The 9,080-nt window shown below is 39.4% G+C and overlaps 1 long non-coding RNA gene across 1 annotated transcript; it reads left to right on the top strand.

Moving 5' to 3' along the window:
- Positions 1–1,512: 1,512 nt before the first annotated feature.
- Positions 1,513–3,137, top strand: LOC143781234 (uncharacterized). Its single transcript, XR_013216634.1, has 3 exons — positions 1,513–1,649; positions 1,841–1,929; positions 3,072–3,137. It is a non-coding gene; the product is annotated as an uncharacterized LOC143781234 (long non-coding RNA).
- The last annotated feature ends 5,943 nt before the right edge of the window (positions 3,138–9,080 follow it).

Genomic DNA, 9,080 nt, shown 5'->3' with positions numbered 1-9,080 from the left:
TTTGACCATAACGACGGATTGCGACGGTGAACAAAAGACGGAAGTGTGAAAGTACCATTAGAAGAACTCCATTTGTGGCAGCAGAATACTCTTAGCAGGAGAGTGGGGAAAGGAAACGTGGTCAGCACCTTTGTTAGACTCCCTACAAGTCTGCTGGAATGGGAAAATTTCAGCCAGGTCTTGAGGGCTGCATGTCTGAGAAAAGCTGAGTCAGCTAGGCTGGGACAAAGAAAGTAAAAATAGTAGCAACAAGTGCTTCATTTGTGTGGTTCCTGAAAAGTGGGCTGAAGATAGTGGTCACTGGAAGGCTCAGCTAAAGTGTCATTAAAGCTGGGAAGATTGGAAGTTCCTAACAGTGTTCTGCATATTTCACCATCACCAGTTGTGTCGCTGAAGATGTTTGCTGGAGACATGTCACTGTTTTGTAAATTAAATAATTATGTCAACAACTCCTGCTGTTTGCTGTGTGCTATTCCAACTGTTTGTAAAGGTGAGTTTGTGTTTATAGACTGTTGTAGTGTCCTGTTAGTGGGATCGCTGGAAATCGTGGTCACGCCAAGCGGGGCAGATCAGAGGAGCTGGGAAGTGCCCATGGTAGCAACAGCAACACACACTATGAACACAGACCATGTTTTTCTGTACCCTGCTGGGGCACAGAAACTGTACTATTCATCCATGGCTACCATCCTGGGCACCGTTACACAGAACCCTCCTTGACCGCATGAAAGGTGGAAGTATCGGCTGAGTGTGACAGGCTCAGGGATTTCAGTGTCGGTGAATGAAAAGATATTGTGACTACCAAATACCAAACGGGTAGCAGTGAATAGTAGAGGGGCCGGAGAGGTGAGTGGTAAGGTAAGTATAAAGATTTATTCATTTTGGAATATATTAGAATAATTACAGTGAAGAGCAAAAGGGTAACAAGGTTTTGAACTTTTCACTTTCAGGCTCCATATCTAACCATCCACCACTGCTTTGATTGTGAGACAACCATCATTTTATAAACAATCAGCTTGGTATTTCATACAAAAATTTGACTTGCAACTATTTAGCATATGATTAGTTATGCAGATTCTTGTCATGTCACTGCATTGTTACCGTTTTGCTCCTGGTGGTGGAAAAATATTTGAATTAGAATCTGCAGAACGAAACATATGCTAAATAGTTGCAAGTCAAATTTAATTACGAAATAACCAAGATGAATGTCTATAAAATGATGGTAGTAACAATTGTAACAGTTAATCCTGTTCTGCATATAGTTATACTCAGTAGGATCTAGTGAAAAAAGCTTTTAAATTTTCTCTAGGTCAAGTAGCGAGCTTGAACCTACTCATTAAATATACATTGAGCCAGTTTTAGGAATCTGGAATGCCTGAGGAAATGTAAGCAGCTATTGTGAGTCACAAAAGTGATGCTGAATTATTACTCATGGACAAGCTGTGAGACAGGGTAGTCAAAAGGTTTGATCAAATACCAAGAGAGAACTTCATAAACAGAGGGGGAAGACAATGGCATAGTAAGGTCGCAGTCCAAAGTCAGAATTCCAAGAAGATAATTGATCAAGTCAAAGGAGTTAGGCAAACGGATGGTCAAAGGCAAGGTCCAAGTTCAGGCAGCAAAAGATCAGGCACAGAGGACTGGAAAACAAGGTACACACACCATCTAGCTAAGGCTATGACTGGCAATAATCAGACACTGACATCCAGCTAAATAGTCAGGCTTACCCAGAATGGGAGATGTAACACCCCAGGCAACTGGTTGTTACAGTGGCATTGCGTTCCTCATGGGGAGAGTGATGTCATGCTTGAAGGGAAGGCTTTCAATCCCCACCTCGTTACAGGGATTCCTGAGTCGCTTCCAGGCCGGCCGGACCACAACAGCACCCGTGATTTGGAATCTGGACTGTGGCTGCCTTGCAACAGTAAAGAGGTAAAGAGACTGAAATTTGTGTCCTTTGTTTCTTTCTTTACCACCTGCCACCTGTCCCTACTACACTGGGAGCCCTGGGGACCTCAGCTTCACCTGTGTGAAGCCATACCATCTTTGCTGCAGTGCCATCACCCCCAGAGGACCCCTTTAAGCAGCATCAGTCATCCCTGACCAAATACCACAGGTGGTGTCACGAACATTTCTTATTCTAAAAACCCCTTTAAAGACCGTCCCTTTTATTTGGATGCCCAGGGCCACGGGCCAGGTCGCTGTCACCATGAACACCCCTTTAATGATGACCGGACCCGATACCGAGTAACCCCTAGGCCCAGGCAGGCTCTTCAGAGACACCTGGAAGAAACATTGCCATGATTAGCAGCTGGACTGTCACACACAATGCTGACAGCTCAGCATGCCCTTGCCCCAGATTGGACGGTTTGAGCTGTAACTCACTGTGTGAAGGGCACTGAGTGGTGGAATTGTGACATATATTTTAGCATTTATTATCAATATTGAGACACAAGCTGGTGAAGCATTAGTAGAAAACTCAGTAACACTGTGCTAGACCACATGTTGACTTTATATTGATTTGTAGTCATCGAATAGTAGATCTATTAATATACCATGTCCAATTATTTAGTTACGATAAAAGCTAGTGTTGACATCTTAAGCAAAATGAATGTCATATTCTAATTCTTATTCCTGAAACACACAAAGCCATATTAATTATAAATGGGATCACTAGGTTTATTTATCCGTTCTCCTTACTACAATCGAATGCTTGAAAAGCTGACACTTAATGAGACATCTTCATTAGAGTGAGTCACAATTCCCTTGACCATGTTTTCCTCTTTACAAGATTATACACAGTACATCAAACAAACCAATTTATGATGGTCTTTTGTTTATTATTGGATATATGCACATCCCATGTCATTTACATCAAAGCAAGAAGTATTGGTGTATGTTGTTACCTTAGACCATTCATCAAGAAGTATGAGAAAAGAAAATGTTTACAATATTATAAGAATGGCAAAGATTCCTATTTGAATCGCACAGTAACATAGCACTTCTGAAGACTTCTGAACAAGTAGCTAAGTACAAAGGTGGTTTCTTACTTCCATGTATGTTTTACTTTGCAGCAATTTAGAGGAGACATATTTTAACCAGCTGACCAGGGACATTGCGCCACATATGACTAATCAAAGGTAGGTCCTCAGCAGCTTCTCCTCGCTGCCCTTACCATGACAAGCAGGTCTCTTCCCCATCATGGGGACTGGGTTGGGAAGAAGCAGTCAAGCCTTAGACTAGTTATCCAAGACACATGGTCCCTGGCTGCTTTTTCAAAGTTTTGTGTTTTTTGATTCTCTGAAATGTACTAGCATTTCAGAATAAATCATATGCATAGGCAAAAATAAAGCAAGACTCCAAGTCATGCTGCAGATGGTTCAGGCAGCATACATTAGATGATTTGTTAGTAGTGATGAGGGAGTGTACTCATTACTTGAGATTTCTGAGCACGCTCGGGTCTTCTCTGAGTATTTTGAGCGTGCTCGGAAATTTAGTTTGTGTCGCCGCAGCTGCATGATTTGTGGCTGCTAGACAGCCTGAATACATGTGGGGGTTTCCTGTTTGTTAAGGAATCCCTGCATGTGTTCAGGATGTCTAGCAGCTGCAAATCATGCAGCTGCGGGAGCTCAAACATAATCTCCGAGCATGCCCAAAATACTAGAACACCCGAGCATGCTCGGAAATCTCAAGTAACGAGCACACTCGCTCATCACTACTAGTTAGCTTAAACAAGCAATCACAGCTCTTTAACCCCTTACTGATATGTCTATTTTCTGTTTTGCATTTTTTTTATTTTTCCCTCTTCTTCCAAGACCAAAACTTTTTTTTTGAGTCTTGTAAGGGTTGAAGGTTTGTTGTTTGCAAAACGACTTGTACTTTTTAATAACACCGTTCATTTTATCATGGGATATACTTGAACGCGGGAAAAAAATTGCAATTGCGGCAAAATTGTGAAGAAAGTGCTATTCTACAATGGCTTCGGGGGCTTTTTAGTTACCATTTTCACTATATAGTAAAAATAACCTGGCAATAGGTTTGTCCAAGTCAGTACAATTATGAGGAAACAGAACACGCATAGATTTTTTTGTGCCAAAAAATTGTTTTGGAAAGTTTTTAAAAAAAAATTGTGCTTGTGTCGCCATTTTCCAGTAACATTTTCAATTTTTGGTCTTAGCTACATTAGTGCATATTTTTTGCACCCTGAGCTGACATTTTTATCATTTTGTGACAGAATACATTGATTTGATCACATCTTATTTCATTTTTTTGAAGTGTTGTGGAAGATGAAAAACTAATTCTTTATTTTTTTTTCTCATCCCACCATTTGCTGGTCAGGTTAATTAATTTTTATATTTTGATAGATATTACTTTTAAGAATATAATGATACCACATACGTGTATTTTTCTGTATAATTTTTTTATTTCTTTATTTTTAATGAGACAAACGGGGGTTGTTTGAACTTTGATTTTTTTTATATTCATAAAACATTTCTTTTCGTTTTCACTGTATTTGTTTGTCCCCTTAGGAGGCTTGAACCTGCAATCATCTGATCACTGGTGCTGTATACAGCAATACCACAGTACTGCTATATATGGCAATTATCAAGTCTCCTATGAACAACAGCTAGAAGCTGGGATTCACAGGAGTAACATCATGACAGGCACTATGGTCTTCAGCAGACCTCCGGCTGTCATGGCAACTCATTAAATCCCTGTAATCACATCATGGGGGGGCAATGGATGCCATAAAAGCCACTGTCAGAGGTTGACAGTGGCATTTAACAGGTTAAAACTAAAGAAAAACAAAGAGCCCTAAAAAATACCTTTTAATATTGATGATTAAAAGTACTTTTAATCATCAATATTAAAAGGTATTTTTTAGAGCTCTTTGGTTTTTTTTGGTTTTTCATTGTTTATCAAGACCATTTTGTTCAACTGGCTGGATTTTCATTTAACAGGTTACCAGCTGCAAGAGGAGCCTTGTGACTCTTCATGGGAAAGATGGAGGTTTTGTTCCTGAGCCTGCATCAAAGTCAGGAAGCCAGCATATGACGTAACTGTATATCATATGTCCGTAAAGATTTAAGCATCATTTAATCCAACAAATTTGCTAATGCCTTTTTATTCCCTTGTGGTTTTTTTTTTAACAATCCAGAAATATTTTAGCTTTTATACTGGTTACCAGATCATGTAAAGGGGGTCCATTAATTTGGACTGGTTGATAATGTGGGCAGTACTCCTGTGCATTCAGGATGAAACATGATATGCCACTTTATAAATCAAACTGTAGTGGCTTTGGGTGGTAACCCACTGAGGAACGAAGGAAGAATGTAGGTGTACACAATAAATATAATCAATTTATTTACAGATCTTTTGTTACAATGAAGCAATGGTTGATGGTTTCTACAGTCTTACATGAAGTAATAGCTTAGCTTGAACCGACGTGGGCAGATGTGAACTGCATCAATTTATTTGCAGTTGATGGTCTCTCTCTACCCTTAAAACATCATTTTGATACCGTAGCTTATTTGACACTTTGCACACTCTTTCTGCCTACTTTGCTTAAAATGAGCGCGTTCAGCACCTTCCATGACGTCACGGCTTCTGATTGGTCGCGTGCCGCTCATGTGACCGCCACGCAACCAGTCCTAGAGTTTCCTCTCCTTCAGACCCTGGGAACCATACACTGGAAACTTCCGATTCCGATTCCCGATACCACAAAAGTATCGGATCTCTGTATCGGAATTCCGATACCGCAAATATCGGCCGATACCCGATACTTGCGGTATCGGAATGCTCAACACTATACACAAGTACATGGTGGTAATACCAATTGCCTCAAAGTTACAGGAATAGAAAAAATATTCAAGCCCTCTAGACGACTTGACCTTATAGGAAAAATTCTTAACAGGAAGTTTTTCTGAGTTTTTAAATTACAAACTAGATTTCAATAAGGGGCATGATTTAATACTACAATATAACTGACACAATCCATTCCATAAATCTCTTTTTGCACAATTTCAAGTTTCTATATTTGTTTTTATTTACAACAATGTGATGCTTTTCCTTGTATCCATTACCCATGGACATTATAGGGTAAATTGTTTTCCTTTACTGATTAAAATCTGGCACAGCTAACACTATGTAGTCAAAACACCCCTGGGATTTACATTTGTTGTACCCAATATGTCTTACTTAATCGGCATAAAATAATTGAACTTTTACCTTTGCTGTGCTGGAGAATCTCCTCTTTCCATTTCTGTTTATTTGTAACTCTGATTACATCTTTCAGTATCTCCTTACCATTGTTAAGATCATGCAATACAAGTGTATGGGTCTGACCTGACATTACATATCTGTACTAAGTTTGTTGCTGTATTCATGCACTGATGGTGATTTAGGTCGTGTACAGATGTAGCAATCCATAACTTGTTAGATAACATGCTACATAGCTATGTTAAAACTCAAAACCTGACAATTTGGAGAGTTTCTGTTTAATTTCTGTTCATCAAGCTTGCTGTAAGTTAACGTGTTGTCACAGTTAGTTTTTGGAGCAGAAATTGAGCAGAAGCTTTCCAAATCCTCCTCAAAAACTTCAAATTGGTTCTAGTTATGTATTCATGTACTGTTCGTGGTTCTGCTGTTGTATTCATGCAAGGACCCCACAAATCTTTTGATGCGCAGCCCTTGGGATAGGTTCAATATGGCCCTTGGACCAAAAAATGTTGGTTACCCCTGTCATACTGGCAAGGATTCAAGAACCTGAGAGGAAATAGATTGAATTCAAGTAGGACTTAAAGCCACTTTAGTAGCTCCACACTGTAAAAAAATGGAAAGAAAAGTGGAATTGCATTTGTTTTTTTTTTAATTAATCATTAAAAATATGTATATCAAGTTAGTTGCAATTAAAAAAAAAAATCAACCTGCCTTTTCCATAAAAGGACAAGTCTTCATATGACTGACAGTAAAATAAAAAAGTTGTGACTTTCAGATTGAGACTATATTAAAATTACTTTTTTGCATAAACATATTTTTGTACTTATAACAGTGCTTACGTTTAAAATAAAAAAAAAATTAAAAAGATTCTATATACATATTTAGTACCAATAGTGAAATCTTACCAGAAATTCCTCATACAATTATCAGTATGTTGTTAGCAAAAACATGTAAAGAAAAGTCAAAATAAGAAACAAGTTTAAAACATGTCTGCTTTTCTTTGCATAGGTAATCGATAGAAGATTACTCAGCACACCCACCAATGACCTCTAGCAGTGGCCATATGTAAATTGTCTACAAAGTGGAATACCATGGCTCCATACAATGTTTAGTGACTTCTAACTGGTACTGCAGATCAGGGCCTATGGAAGAGAATAGAAGATGATCTTCAGTAACTGACAACAACCACTAATGAGTAGTGCTGAGCATTCCGATACTGCAAATATCGGGTATCGGCCGATATTCGCTGTATCGGAATTCCGATACCGAGTTCAGATATTTTTGCAATATCGGGAATCGGGGTCGGGATCCATATTCATGTAAAAAATAAAGAATAAAAATAAAAAATATGGATATACTCACCCCTCCGACGGACCCTGGCTCTCAGCGGTGCAACCGGCAGCCTCCGTTCCTAAGAATGCAGTGAGTGTAGGACCTGCGATGACGTCGCGGTCTTGTGATTGGTCATGTGACCGCTCACGTGACCGCGACGTCATCGAAGGTCCTTCACTCTCTGCATTCTTAGGAATGGAGGCAGACACTTGCAGCGGTGACAGCCAGGGCTCGTCCGAGGGTGAGTATATCCATATTTTTTATTTTTATTCTTTATTTTTTACATGAATATGGATCTCAGGGCCTTAAGGAGAGTTTCCTCTCCTTCAGACCCTGGGAACCATCCAGGATCACTTCCGATATTTGTGTCCCATTGACTTGTATTGGTATCGGGTATCGGTATCGGCGATATCCGATATTTTTTGGATATCGGCCGATCCAATCCGATACCGATACTTTCAAATATCGGAAGGTATCACTCAACACTACTAATGAGTATATGGAGCTGTGGTGCTCATCTTTGTACACTGTTCATATCTGGCCGTTGACAGAGGTCATAACAGTTAATCAATGGAGATGCCAGTTGTTGGGCCTCCACTGATTTTAAACTGATGACTTATTCTTTGGATAGGTCATCAATATGACAGTGGTGGATAACCCCTCTAAGACTTAAAGATAGATTTAAGTCATTGTTGCATGTCTATAAGAATTACAGAAAGACTGAGTAACGGACAGGTAAAAAAAAAATGAAAAAGAATCCAATTGAACTTCAATACTGTGAACATTATATTCATTGCAACACATTATGTCTCATATTGAACAATACCACAATGAGAAAATAAGACACATGGAAGATTATCTGTCCCTCACATCCAATCTGGAAACGAGAGATATAAATATAATCAATCTTACCCAGGGTTTATTAATAAAGCAGTTAAGATGAAGATGATATTCAGCTAAGTCATTCCTCTTTTGGAAAGGAACATTTTGCCACTGCCTGGATGCTTGCAGTTTTATTATTGCCGTATACATATTACATTCTGATTGCTAGTGTCTGAGCGAATTTTGTGCTTAACTCTTATGAGGCAAGTAGTGTGTTGGTTATTAGTAAAATAGACAAATTTCCTTTATAATATTAAACAGATTACACTGGGGCTCACCCTAGGAAACCGCAACACTCCTTAGCTGCAGGGATGCGGACAGAGTAGTGCCAACTGTGTCAAGAGTCCTAAACCATGTAATACAATATTGATCCCGCACGGGTGAACCAGACAGAAAAAAAAAAAAGAAAAAAAAATGCTTCACATAGGTTCAGCTGCAAAATACACCAAAGCCTCCACTTGTACTATGGTAGGTGCGTGTGTGAATATCACCCAATCCCTTTGATAGCCAGAACCCTGACACCTCCATATGAAATCTCGTTCCACCGCTGCCAGCAGTAGGACCACGTGTAGCTGCAGGCTTCCCTGTGACTCATTGGTGCTGCAGCGTACGATGCACTTCCGTGTCTACAAGGTGCCGGTTCGTTGTTG

The sequence above is a fragment of the Ranitomeya variabilis genome, chromosome 6, assembly GCF_051348905.1.
Source record: "Ranitomeya variabilis isolate aRanVar5 chromosome 6, aRanVar5.hap1, whole genome shotgun sequence".
Lineage (NCBI taxonomy): Eukaryota > Metazoa > Chordata > Amphibia > Anura > Dendrobatidae > Ranitomeya > Ranitomeya variabilis.
Note: the sequence above shows the minus strand (reverse complement) of the source record. Positions and strands in the feature narration are given on the sequence as shown.